The sequence below is a fragment of the Rousettus aegyptiacus genome, unplaced genomic scaffold, assembly GCF_014176215.1.
Source record: "Rousettus aegyptiacus isolate mRouAeg1 unplaced genomic scaffold, mRouAeg1.p scaffold_m13_p_1, whole genome shotgun sequence".
Classification (NCBI taxonomy): domain Eukaryota; kingdom Metazoa; phylum Chordata; class Mammalia; order Chiroptera; family Pteropodidae; genus Rousettus; species Rousettus aegyptiacus.
Window position 1 is genome coordinate 73,521,111 of NW_023416284.1, and position 14,331 is coordinate 73,535,441.

The 14,331-nt window shown below is 36.1% G+C and overlaps 1 protein-coding gene across 2 annotated transcripts in view; it reads right to left on the reverse strand.

Annotated features, from left to right (window-relative positions):
* The window catches only part of JARID2 (jumonji and AT-rich interaction domain containing 2), a 240,290-nt gene that overhangs the window by 149,467 nt on the left and 76,492 nt on the right, over positions 1-14,331 (reverse strand). The gene's annotated exons all lie outside the window — the stretch shown is intronic.

Below are 14,331 nucleotides of genomic sequence, written 5' to 3' on the forward strand. Positions count from 1 at the left end.
GTTCTTTGAAAAAGATAATCAAATAGACAAATCTTTGGACTCACCAAGCAAAAAGAGGATTCAAATAAATCAGAAATTAAAGAGATGATGTTACAACTGATAACAAAGAAATACAAGGTATCATAAGAGACTACTGTGAACAATTATCCACCAACAATTGGACAACCTAAAAAAAATACATAAATTCCTAGAAACATATAAGCTATTCAGACTGATTCTCAATGAAATAGAAAATCTAAACCAACCAATTACAAGTGAGAAGATTAAATCAGTCATCAAACCGTCCCAACAAACAAAAGTCTAGAACAAGACGGTTTCACTGGTGAAATCTACCAAACATTCAAAGGATTAATACCTATCCTTCTCAAACTCTTCCAAAAAATAAGAGGAAGGAAATCTTCCAAACTCATTTTACAAGGCCAGCACTACTCTGATACCACAAACAGACAAGGATGCCACAAGAAAATTAGAGTCCAATATCCCCAATGAACATAAACGCAAAATATCTTAACGAAATATTAGCAAACCACAATCGACAATGCATTAAGAGGATCATATACCATAATCAAGTGCCATTTACTCCAGGGGTGCAAGGATGGTTCAATATCCACTAATCAGTCAATGTTATACACCACATTAACTAAATGAAGGATAAAAATCATATTATAATCTTAATAAAGGAAGAAAAAGCATTTGACAAAATCCAATGTTTCTTTATAATAAAAACTCTCAACGAAGTAGGTATATAGGAAACATACCTCACATAATAAAAAACATGTATGACAGGCCGATAGCTAACATCATACTCAACAGTGAAAAACTGTAAGTTTTTCCTCAAAGATCAAGAATAAGGATGCCCAGTCTCACTGCTTTAATTCAACACAGTACTGAAAGTCCTAGCCAGAGCAATCAGGCAAGAAATAAAAGGCATCCGAATTGAAAAGGAAGTAGTAAAACTGTCACTAATTTCAGATGATATGAGAGTATGTATATAAAACCTTAAAATAAAACCATCAAAAAAATATTAAAATAAACAAATTCAATAAAGTTGTAGAATACAAAATCAGTACACAAAAATCTCTTACATTTCTATACACTAAAAACAAACTACAAGAAAAAAAGGAAATCCCATTTACAATTGTATCAAAAAATAAAATGTTTAAAAATAAATTCAAACAAGTAGGTGAAAGACTGGTATATTGAAAACTAAAAGACATTAAAGAAATTGAAGAAGACGCAAATAAATGGAAAGATAGTCCGTGCTCATGAATTAGCAGAACTTCGTTTAAACATCCATGCTATCCAAGCAATCTACAGATTTGATGCAATCCCTATCAAAATTCCAATGGTATTATTCACAAAAATAGAACAAGCAATCCAAAAACTTGTGTGCAACCACAGAAGACCCTGAATAGCCAAAGTAATTTGGAGAGAGAACAAAGCTGGAGGCATTACACTCCTCGATTTCAAACTATATTACAAAGCTATAGTAATCAAAATGGCATGGTGCCGGCATAAAAACACACAGATTAAAGGCATAAAAATAGAAGGCTCAGAAATAAACCCATCTATATAAAGTCAATTAATTTACAACAAAGGAGTTAAGGATATACAATAAGAAAAAATCATGCCTTCCATAGTGTTGGGAAAACCAGACGGCAACATGCAAAAGAATTAAACTGGCCCACAATCTTACACCTTACACAAATATCTTCTCAAAATGGATTAAAGACTTGAATATAAGGCCTGAAACTATAAAACTCCTAGAAGAAAACAGAGGCAGTAAACACCTTGACATAGATCTTGGGGATGATTATTTGAATCGGACACCAAAAGCAAAAGGAACAAAAGCAAAATTAACAAGTGGGACTATATCAAATTAAAATGCTTCTTCACAGCAAAGGAAACCATCAACAAAACGAAAAGGCAAGGTACAGAATGGGAAAAAAATCTGCAAATCATATATCTGATAAGGGGCTAATATCTAAATCAACAGCAAAAAAAAAAATCCAATTTAAAAAATGGGCAGAAAATCTGAATAGACATTTTTCCAAAGACATACATATGGCCAACAGGTACATGAAAAGATGCTCAACATCATTAATCATCAGGAAAATTCAAACCAAAATCGCAATGAGCTACCTATTACCTCGTACCTGCAAGAATTGCTATTATCACAAAAAAAACAAAAATAATAAATATTGACAAGGATGTCGAGAAAAGGGAACTCTTGTATACTATTAACAAAAATGTAAATTGGTGCAATCACTATGGAAAACAGTATGGAGGTTTCTCTAAAAATTAAAAATGGAACCATATATAACTCAGCAATTCCACTTCTGGGTATTTACCTGAAAAAAGTGAAAACACTAACTCAAAAAGATATCTGCATCCCCTCATTCACTGCAGCATTATTTACAGTAGCCAAGAAATGGAAACAACCTACGTGTCCATCTACTGACATCAAAGAAACTGCAATACACACACACAGGAATAATATTCATCCATAAAAAAAAAATAAATCTTGCCACTTGCAACAACATGGATGGACCTTAAGAGCATTATGCTAAATGAAATAAGTCAGGCAATGAAAAATATCATGATGAATCATTTAAAAAAGAAAAAAAAAAGCTCACAGGCAGGTAGAGAAATGGGTGAACTTTCTTTTGTTTTTAAATTAATTGAATAATTTATAATCTAAATAAACAAATAACCATGTTAACTTTCTTTACAGCATTTATTGCCCATAAAATTCTCATTTATTGCAGTATGTACCATACAGTTTCCTTACTAAATTACTGGCTAAATTCCACCAATAATGTGGCAAAACTGTATATGTCACATTCAATATATTCAACACTTGGTTTTCTAGGGTAATACAGTTCTTTTTTCACCCTAAAAATAAGGGTCAAAGAAAGAAGTTAACTCACCTAGCTAACAAATTCAAGCTGAACCCCTAATACTCCTATAAAAACTCTATTGATTAAAATCATGGAGTCTGCAGCTACTTACTACCTGTGTGATCTTGAGGAATTTACTTTACCTATACATGCCTGTTTTTCTTAACTGTAAAATGAATGCCCACGGCATATGTAACACTGTGTCTGGCACATAAAGTTTTAATGAGTGTCAATAGCAGCAGCAACATCACATGTCTACTCCCCACTCCATGTTAATGAGGGACAAAGGAACAAAGAAAACATTTAGCTTAGTTTCCTATTGCGGCTGTTAACAATCACCACAAATTAGTGTCTTAAAACACAAATTTATTCTCTTACAGTTCTGGAGGTCAGAAGTTCAAAATCAGTTTCACTGGACTAAAGTGGAGGTGTTTGCAAAGCTGGTTTCTTCTGGAAGCTCTAAGGGGAGAACCCAATTCCTTACCCTTTTCAGCTTCTGGTGATTGCCCATACAGGCTATTACTGCATTTGGCTTTCGGTGTGCTTCACAGATGTTGCGTTTTTTACAAATTAAAGACAAGACCCTCCACCAGCAAAAAGATTATACAACTCACTTTACTATGATATTCCTTTTAATGGAGTCATCTGGAACCATTTCTGAGGTATGCCTGTATTCCTGGGCTTGTGGCCCCTTCGTCCACCTTCAAAAAAAGAGTCATATAACCTCTCTGTTCTGTTTTTACATCTTTTCTGTCTCTGATTAGCCTACCTCTGTTTGATAAGGACCCTTGTGGTTAGATTGAGCCCACTTGGATCATCCAGGTTCACACCTCCCCATCTGAAGATCCTTACCTTAATCACATCAATAAAGTCCTCTTCACCACATAAAATGATAGGTTCCAGGGATTAGTTGAAATACTCCACCGCTGAACACTGTCATGCGTATGTTGGAATATGCTAGAACAGGGGGTAATGCCATCTTAAGCTGTATGTGAGGGCGTTTGAAGGGAAATGAATGGCAAAATATTTTTACCATTTGTTTTCCTCTGTGGAATATATAAGCAGTTCGCTGAGTCCCCCACTAAGGAAGTAGGGATACATGAGTAAGTCAACAATAGTGGGTCAAACTCTTAAGCTGATGAAAAAGTACCATCTCTCAAAGCTTATTATGTGTTTGCCTAGAAAGAGAAAGGTAATTGTTTTGGTTGAAAAGATGTTTGTTTCTGTATTGAAATCTTGGGGGTTGAGTACAGAGTGACAAAGTGGTTGAGGGTTTTACTATTGTTTTGACTTCTCAATAAATAGGAACATGAAATGCACATTACGAACTGGATCATTTAACGTGATAAGTCCTTCCTTTCTAAGCCTGCAATGGATTATTAGGATTTTAATTGTTAATTTACCTGTATAAAAGGGCACTATATTTTGGGGATAGAATTTTGTTTCTTTATTATTCAAAAAAAGCCCTTCGTGTATAATGATTCTTTTCCCAAATAAAGCATTTTTTCAATCAGCAAACTACTCTTTTCAGACATAGCACTAACATAGAAATTTAAATATGAATCTTCCCTTATATTTTTTAAATTTTATTAAAAGTATGGAAACGTTCTCTGAGGTACCAGATAGGATGAATAAATTAATCTCAAGCTTTCTACTTGAAGATATACAAATGAATAATAAACACATGAAAATATGCTTGACAGCATTAGTCATTAAGGAAATGCAATCAAAACCAAATGGAATACTACTTCATACCCACTAAGATAGCTATCATCAAAAAGACAATACTAAGTGCTGACAGGGGTGTAGAGAAACTGGATCCCTCATACATTTTGGTGATAATGAAAAATGGTACACTGGTTTTGAAAAAGAGTCTGGCTATATTCCTAAAGGTCCAACAGAGTTACCAGGTGACCCAGCAATTCTACCCACAATTGAAAACAAATGTTAATACAAAAATTCTTGTACATGAATATTCATAGCAGCATTATTCATGATGGCCAAAATGTGGAAACAACTCAAATGTCCATCAACTGATGAAAGGACAAAATGTATGACCTATCCATAAATGGAACTGTTTGGTAATAGAAAGGAAGTATTAATGTATCTCAATAAAGTTGCCTTTTGCAAATGACCTCTGCTGTGCCACACAAAATTTATAGGCAAAACAAACTCTACTTAGCATATTCAATGACTATGTACAGTGAATTTTGACTTAGATTCATGTCTAAAAGGGAGGGAAAAAGCTGCATGCTACCGTTCAACTGCTGCTCCCTACATTATAGGTCTGCTAAGTAAACTACTAAGTAGGCATTCAGACAACTTCGTGTATACAGCACGTTGAGAGAAAGGAGCTAACCAAGGACAGGGAGGGAAGGAAACCCAAAGGTACCGCAGACAAAGATCTCTGACACCACTCAGTGATTCCTGAAAATGCAAAGGGCCAGATGTGTGCCTCCTCAGGGTTTCTTCTTTAGGAGTCTATATCTGAGCCAGAAAAATATTTTTTCACCTACGGTGACTGTGTATGTGTTACGAGGAGAAGACTCACAGGACTATGTGACATTAACACTGGAGATAGGGGTTGGGGGAAAGGAAATCTGAAGAGACTTTCTGGTTAACAATCCAGAGAGAGCTTTACTTGCTAAAACCTACAGCCTTGCAGGAATCTAAGCTAAGCAGGACTACTCAGGATTTACAGTAGTCTTTAATGTTTTCTGTTACAAAGAATTACACGTCAATTAATTAATTAAAGTGTAAGAAACAAACAGTATTTCAGAGAGGAGGGGAGCTGGGAAAATTAGGCAGCAGTAAAGACAAAGGTTTATGCTGCCTGTTCTGTGCTATGTGGAAGTGGTATACAGAGCTGAGTTCCTCTTCTGCCTCTGAGAGAAATGAGGGGAAACTATTCATGAAAAAAAAAAAAAGAGGGGGGATTGAAAAGAAAATCAACATAGATTTTAAATACTTCAGGACCTCAGATTCAGCACAGTAATTTTCCTCTTAATGAAGCACATGTACAGGAATATTAGCTCTTCTTTACCAACTCTCCAGCCAACCCAAACTAGTTTGTAGAGAGAATCTCCTGGGATGTGATCAGCAGAGAGAAGTGAAGACTGGGGAAAGCTTGGAAGAATCACCAGGGAAAGCACTCAGGCTGTCTGTCCCTCTCCCTGCCAAATGAAGCAGCTACTGATGCCAAAACATCCCATTTATAATGCAGCACAAAACCGTTTGCATAGAAGGACCACACAGCAACTTTTCAGAAGCCTAGAATAACTTCCAAGTTTAACCCACAAAGTGGTCACCTAAAAAAAAAATCAGCAAATGTAAAAGTAATGGTGAATAGGGTTGGCCCTCAGAAAAGAGCTGCTTCTCCAAGGCTACAGTATACCAGGCTTGTGTGATACAAAAGCACCTCCTTCTATTGCCAGAACGCTAAACACTTGAACCAAAATTTACATATGAGGACACTGAAGAATGGGAAAGCCCAAATAATGGTCAGAAAGACTTGTTTGGAACTCCACTGAGAAAGGCAGGGATGAGATCCAGACCTCCTGCTTCATTATTTCAATGTCCTTCCATGGCACTACACTACCCCATGCTAGAAGAAAGGCTTCTTTCCTCTGACTAGTTAACACAACAATCCCCACCTGGTAGCTATCCTTGGGCACAAAACTGGAGTTTTGCCCAAACTCCACATGAGCTTTTCCCCTAATTATCTATATTCACTTCTCAAGTATCAACTGAAAATGCCTCTCTTAAACTCATAAAAGTTTTCCTCAAACTCTATTTGAATATTTGTATGCTGTTTACTTATTAGAGGAATATTGTCACTCAGAGATTATCAATGATTGGCTCCCCTACTAGATGGTAAGCTTCCTGAGGGGAGGCCAATTTTCTGCATCACTGAGAAGCCCAGCAAACACTCCAAAGTGCTAAAGCTTATCCCCTTCACAAAACGGTACCTTCAAATAATGGTGTTAAGTATGAAATTCACCATTATGTTATATGCCACTAAAACTGAAAACACACTGTCCATTAACTAGGACACAATCCCATACTCATGCTGCAAGAGACCAGCATTTTGCATTGAATTTTCTTTTAAGTCCAGTTGCACGACCTTCCGGCACCCTGGAATAGATAATCCTAGTGGACCTACCATAACTTCATCTACTTGGGGGCCACTTTTCTTTCTTCCTTTTTTTTTTTGGTCCCATAAAACACTTAATTATTTTGCACGGAAACATGAAATTCTGGTCACAACAAATATTTGTTTCACTAATATTAAATTTACAGACTGCTGCTTCATTTCTGTGCCTTTGGCTTATTCGAAATAACTTTACAATATGATCTGGCATTGAAATAGTCTTTTTGAATCTTGCTTAAAACCAAGTTAACTACAATATGTGAAGACTCAACAATGCCCGTAGTTAACTTGGTTAAAGTAATGGCAACATAAACGACCGTCACCAAATTCACTCACGCTCAGGTTATGAAAACTATGTCCCAGATGGCTATTTCTTATTTTAGGCATTTTAAAACATGAAAACCTACCGAGTATCACTGGCCAGTAACACCAAAGTTCCCCCACTAGCTATTTGGATGGTCTCCATGTTATTACTTAAGGCATATCTGTCAGGTGGACACTTAGTTAGCTACATGTTTTGATGAAAGTGCCCAGATAGAAATATTGAGAAACTGAATGAGATACAACAGAAGACATGCAGCCTGCCTTCATCATAGATATAGCAAAACATAACATGGTCACTTCAGGTGTCTGGTCAATATGCAGCAGAAAGCAGAAAAGTAATCATATATAACGGCCTCCTAGTTCATGCTGTGATTTTACGGATATGTGCCTCTGCTCATGCCTACAGTCTGCTTCAACGCCCCAAACTCTAGCTCTTAGAACAGAAGTGTGCATCCGCTTGAACAAATAATCCAGGAGACTTACCTAATGTTCAGCTCTCAGATGAGTCCTGTTACCTTCTTTAAAATAATCTCTGTAATTTTTATCATTTAATGCATGATATAAGGCCACTAAAACTAATGATGACCAGATATGACATCTGTGACAAAAGATCAGGGGTCAAGGTGTAAGAAGAAACTTTGGTCATTGTAAACACATTTAAATGATGCTCTCTGTGTCTCCGAAACACAACAGGTAAGGATTTTAGCCAGAAAAGACGACGTATGCATCAAGATGAAGGCTAGAATAAGAAATTGCTTTCCCTCACTCACACTGATATAAACAAATTACAGCCTAGTTGGAGAACTGGAGGGCTTACTGGTTCCTGTCTAGCTTAGTCTTCCATATATGGCATCCCTTCCTTTTCTTCTCCAGTGTTTCCTCAGAAGCTCTTGGTGGCTGGCAAGCCAAAACCTATCAGTGATCTTTCGCCAAAACTGCAATTATCGAGCTGCCAATGCCAAAACCCAATCCCACTTCTAAAACAGTGCTCTTTAATTTGTACTCTACCTCCAGACTGAACAACCCTGGAAATAGAAATAGGAATTTTCCAACCTGAAAATAGTTCTGACTGAAAACGTCTCTCTGCTCATTCTCTTTGGATAACCTAGTTAGGCCCATTTCACTCACATAGACCTAACTGGGGCACACAATGTGGTTGTGGCAGTGGATGCAGACACTAAAAATGTACCCTCCCACAAAATTCCATTCCCAGATGAAACGTTTTTACATTTTTGTTCGGTATCTCCCATCACCAAAAAAAGCCACCATCTTGAATTGGAGAATAAAAGCTAAAATAGAAATTTAAGTCCTTCAGAACTAACCAGTACTAATCTACCACATCACCCACAAATGAGCTGCGACCTCATGATTGTGATCCACCTTCTTAAAAAAGAAAAGTGATAAAGCAGAGCACCATAAACTGCAAGGTCAAAGAGGAATTCAAAGAGGAATTACAATGTGGTCTAAGGAATCTCACTGGAAATGTTTTCTATCCCTAATACACACATTATTAAGTTGAAAAAAAATCTTTTCAACTGTGTGCCTCGAGTTCCTTTTCACGGCCTTAATTAAGGAGTCTTAAACTTCAACTTCCACTCTGTGTGCCTCAGGTGGTATGCTATGTTCTGCCTCTTTCACTGAAATACATTAAATAATTTTCTATCCAATTAATTGGCTTAAGTCCCCCCCACAACCACCCACCCAACGAGGCAGTAAGTAGTAAATGCTAAACCTCAGCTGCAAAGCATGTTCTGCTGAGCTGTTCCCACCCCAATCCTCCTAGTACAGCTGCTTCTCATCTAGCTGTTCACTGTTCCCATCTGTGAAGGCCTGATTGTAGGCTTTTTACCCTCTAATGGTTTCAATGAAGAATAAAGGATAACTTTGAGTTTGACATTTTTATACTTGAGAAGAAAGCAAAAGCAATTCTCTCTGCCCTTTCAAATATAACTAAAAAGAAAAAAGAAAATCCACTTAACATCTGGAAGAAAATATTAAATCAAATTAAAACTTTAAACCATTTCTGTGAATTTATGAAAAGTTTGAACCAGTCGATGCAAGTTTCCAAAATACATTTTAGGAAAATACTGACTAGCCTCTGACCTCATAATCTGCTACAATAAAAATTTAGAGAAAACAGCATATTTGAGAGGAATAATTAAACTTTCTCACCCTGTAAAATGGATTTCAAGCCACCACCAACATGCACAAAGGGTAGATTTTTAAACTCTAACAGAATTAAAATAAACAAATCATTGGTATAATTGGTGAACAATGTCTCATTCTGTCTCATTTTCATTCACAACCTCAAAAATAAAACAGTACCTGATATAGGAATTTAGATTCCTATACCAGGAATCTAAAAAGCATATGATGGGAACAGAAACATCTCATAAATGTTCACCAGCCACATGAGTAATCAGGAAAGGCAAAATGGTTTCTGAAAGCTTAAAGGTTAAAATACTTAGAAGAATGCTTGCTTGCTTCAAATAAAATAACCATTTTTCTCATGAGGAAACAGGCATGCTCTTCTGACTTTCTCTCCACACCTCCACAGGTATTTTCATTAAATCTTGCATTATATCAACATATTCCCTTTTTTTACCCTAAAAAGATTCAGAATAACATTTTCCCTGAGCTCTTCTTTCCCCCTTATCCTTATTCTCCACATAATTCATAGTAAAATTCAGAACCCCAAATCCTTAAATAGAGCAGCTACTGAATGTTTAGGTACCTAACTTGTTCTCAGATTACTTAATCGCCTAATATCTCAGGTTAAGAGAGTCAAACACTGCTTAGAAAATCACTCTACCTATTTTTTTTTCTGATATAAAAGAGTTCGATTACATAACTTTGACCACTATATTCAAAATCTTCGAATTACAAACACCCAAACGCTTATGTTCACTGGGTCATATTCAGGACAAATGAAATTAAGCAATGCTTGTGGAAGTAGCCAGGAAGGTTTCTTTAAATGATGGCTCTACATCCCCTCTCTCAGAGAAAGGAAGGAAATTATTTTCTTGAGTTATGTACACAGGTGCATCAACCAAATGCAGAAAAGCAGGAAGGAAAGAAAAAAGCCACACCAAAGCTGACTAATCTGCCCTAAAACCAGAGAACCATCAGCATGTTAATTAAATCCAGAATCTGGGAAAGCCAAGAAAACTTAAAAGGAGTGCAAACATATATAACAAGAGGAGGAGATTCATGGATTTAATTACTTCCACTATACATGACAATTAAGAATAAATGGTGGAAAACCACAAGACAGTAGACAGTGAAGAAAAAAAGCTAAACGTTGATTGCCATTAGTGTTAACAACAGGAATTTGTAACACCTGCTATAAGCTACTGAGTAATAAAAAATGAACTACTCTCCTAGTGAATAAATGAATACATTAATGTAAACCAGGTTCTTTAGGAAGCACATTTAAACTCCTTTATACCGCCAAAGTAACATTCACCAAATAGATGCTTCAATGCACATTTAACAGGATGGAAAGAGTATGAACCTCTTCAAAGCTTCCAGTCTACATCTGACAACAAACAGAATGTAGTATTACCAGACAGGAAATTCACTTAATAAAAAATTCATCATTTCAAATACAAACCAGCTGAATAACAACAAAAACAATAAACATTTATTGAATATCACAAGTAATTCTCAGAACAAGCCCATGAAAGAAATGCTACCTTGACCCAAATTACACAGCAAGTGGCAGAGGAGAGGTTCAAACCCAGGCAGTCCCAACGCAACCTACCAAAGTGAGGTAGAGCTCAGCCTTCTAGTCTACCCAAGGCTCAATGAGCTCCAAACAGAACACAGCAACCTTAGGGCTATGTTAAACCAGAACCTTATCATAATATTCTAAGAAAACTGAAGAAAATGAAAATCCTCTTCAGAAAAGTTCCTTCTGAAGGGAATAAAGTCAGAATTTGTATTTGAAGGGAGACTAAATTTATAAAAGCTATAAAATTTATAAAATGCACAGATGGTCTTATTTCATTCCCAAAAACACAATATTAAACAAAATGTCACCTACATATTAATTATAAATTTCAGCTGAATCATACCCCCCTCCCCAAAAGGACTTGAACTACTTTCTTATATACTGTCTATTCACATCAAAAGCTTTCTCAATTACATGGACAAAAGACAAGAAAGAATACAGTGACTAGACAAAGATAAACTGGTCAGACTTTCAGTTCAAAGACACACCAATTTACAATGGTTCTCAAACTGGAGTGCAGCTCCAATCATGGCAGCAGGCCTCTCTGCTCCAGTTAGTTACTCCAAACCCGAGTAGCTAGGGGGTAGAGCTCAAGGCAGTGAATTTTTGTACTTCCACAAGGGGTTCAGATACACATCCTTGGTTAAGAATATGAACCCATGCTGCCTTCTTGAATCTACTCTAGGGCACATTGAAAAAGGCTTTTGAAAGAAACCTGTCTACACATAGAGATGATAAAATAAGCAGTGTGTAAGTCTCTACTCTAAAGCTTAGAAAGATAAGAACCTACTCTAAAAACTTCAGGCAAGTGTAGCAAGAAAGCAGGAAGAACCACCACCAACTACAATCCCTGAGCCTGGAAGACAGCTGCAGCAACAAAACAAAAACAAATTACCGAGAATGGCTATACAGAAAGAAACCACATTTGACATGCATATTATAATTTTTGCAACAAGAGCAAATTTCCTTTTCTAATTAAATTAGGCTTTGGCAGAAACAGTTTAAAATATATCCTCAAAAATCTATGTTAAAGATGATAAGCAATTAATTCAAAGTCTTTAAAAATATATTGTGATATTTACTGGCAGCATTTCTGAAGCTTAAGTTAAATAAAATCATTCATATATATGTATAACATATATATATAATATATATATATATATATCCCAAGCATTACAATAGTTAAAAACAATCATAGCTGATTAAGAGTTGACTGTTACAGAAAACTTAGTAACAGAGGAAGGCAGACAATCTCAGATTAAAATTTTTCTTCAGGGACTATATAAAAAATATAGAAAGCAATGCAATCAATAGGTAAGATAGAACCCACCAAAATACTCTAATCAACAATAAATAATCTATATTCATGTGAACTGTCATAGACAACTTACTTCTAAAACCGGAGAGACTGAGGCCTGAGAATGTTCTGGAATTAGATAATGGTAATGATTTCATGACCTTGAGAATTTACTAAAAATCACTGAGTTGTACATTTTAAATGGGTGGACTGTACGATATGTAACATCATGTTTAAGAAGACAGCAGAACACTGTCACACTTTCAAAAACTTCTTTCCAAATAAATTCTATTTTTCATTATAACAACTGAGTCAGCCAGAGCTACACATACTCCGCACTCACTCCTAAACCCAGTGTTAACCAAGGAAATCTCTATCTGCCAAAGTGTGTTATTCTTTGTTACAACAGAATATGACAGAATGGAAGAGAGGAAATTATATACTCGAGCACCACCCACTTAATAAAAATAACGAAGAATCAGTGAACATCTTCCTCTTTCATTTATTTTCCAAAATTGCTTTAGAGTTGACCACTACTTAGTAGTCAACTATAAAACTGAGTTATACAGACACCTGTGGAAACTAGAAAATCATCACTTACTCCGAAGTGTGTGATAGAGTATCATGTACTTCCCCTAAAATTCAAGCAAACTTTGCATTCGGCTCTGTAATATATATGCATTAAGTAAACACTAAGTTGAACTGAAGCTCCAGGACAAGTGCCAAACAGTGAGCTGTCGTATACCTGTCATATAGCTGCACAAACAACCAAATGGCTATGTGTCTCCATGACCTCCATGGAGGTCTGAAAAAATGTCTAGCACTAACTCTGATGCTCAGATCAGCAAGGTCAGCAGCATGTAGCTTAATACTCAGAAGCTACTTAAAAGGTCATCCCAGGTAAATCTAAAAGCAGCATATATCAGAACGAATGGCTATAAAAAGAGTCAAGGACATCAATGCTATTTTCCAATTATTAAATGTTGTTTTTTAATCTAACAATCCACCACCGGTTTTTCCTTGTCTAGTTACCTTACAGACTTCTGATTACTATGCCAAAATCAACGTACATTAGATTAAACAATCTGATCTTAACCAGACCCTGCTTCTGTCAAAGATAACTGAAGGGCAACATTACCCCACAGAACATCTGCTAACTGTTGCAGGGGACAGTGACAGGATATCAAGTTGCCTCTCCTCCCCCTCCAAAGGCTGAGAGGGTCGGCCATGCTTTGCAAGGGGTTCTTTGATGTACAAAGCCTTATTTTTACACCAAGAGATGCCCAAACTCTCAACACATATCGAACTTTTTAATGTAACCTCAACCCAGCTTTCGGGTAGTTTTTAAAAATGAGATTCACCATCTTTGAATTCCACTAGCAATAATGATGCCACCAAAATTATGAGGCTGACCTGGTTGCATTTGAGGAGAACATAATGACAACCTTCCTTTGAAGTTAAGTGGAAAAATCCCAGAAATCACAAAACCAAAGCTGAAAAGCATTCATAACAGCACTTTTTCAAATCTGAGACTAGAACTACACAAGTAAAACAGCTATTAACAAACAATACCCATTAGTCTACCTGCCTAGATCTCAGTTGAGGCATCTAAGAATGTGGATGTAAATAAACTCTGAAATCAAAGCATTTAAATAATGACTGACTAATTTAGTACTAGTACTAAATACCTAAATAATGGGCAAATATGGATACGAATTAAATACTGGGGTGAAGAAAGGTCACAATACATAGTAATAATGTTCATTCTGAAGAAGGAGGGGTTATTTGAATAATCCTATGAAAACTCTTTGTCAATAAAAGCCATCTATATTTTCCTAAAATTTTAACAAACTCGGAAACTTCATAGGACACTTCCATGAATTTTAAGTTACATAAAAGGTAAAATTTCTCAGAAGAGTGTGTGTGT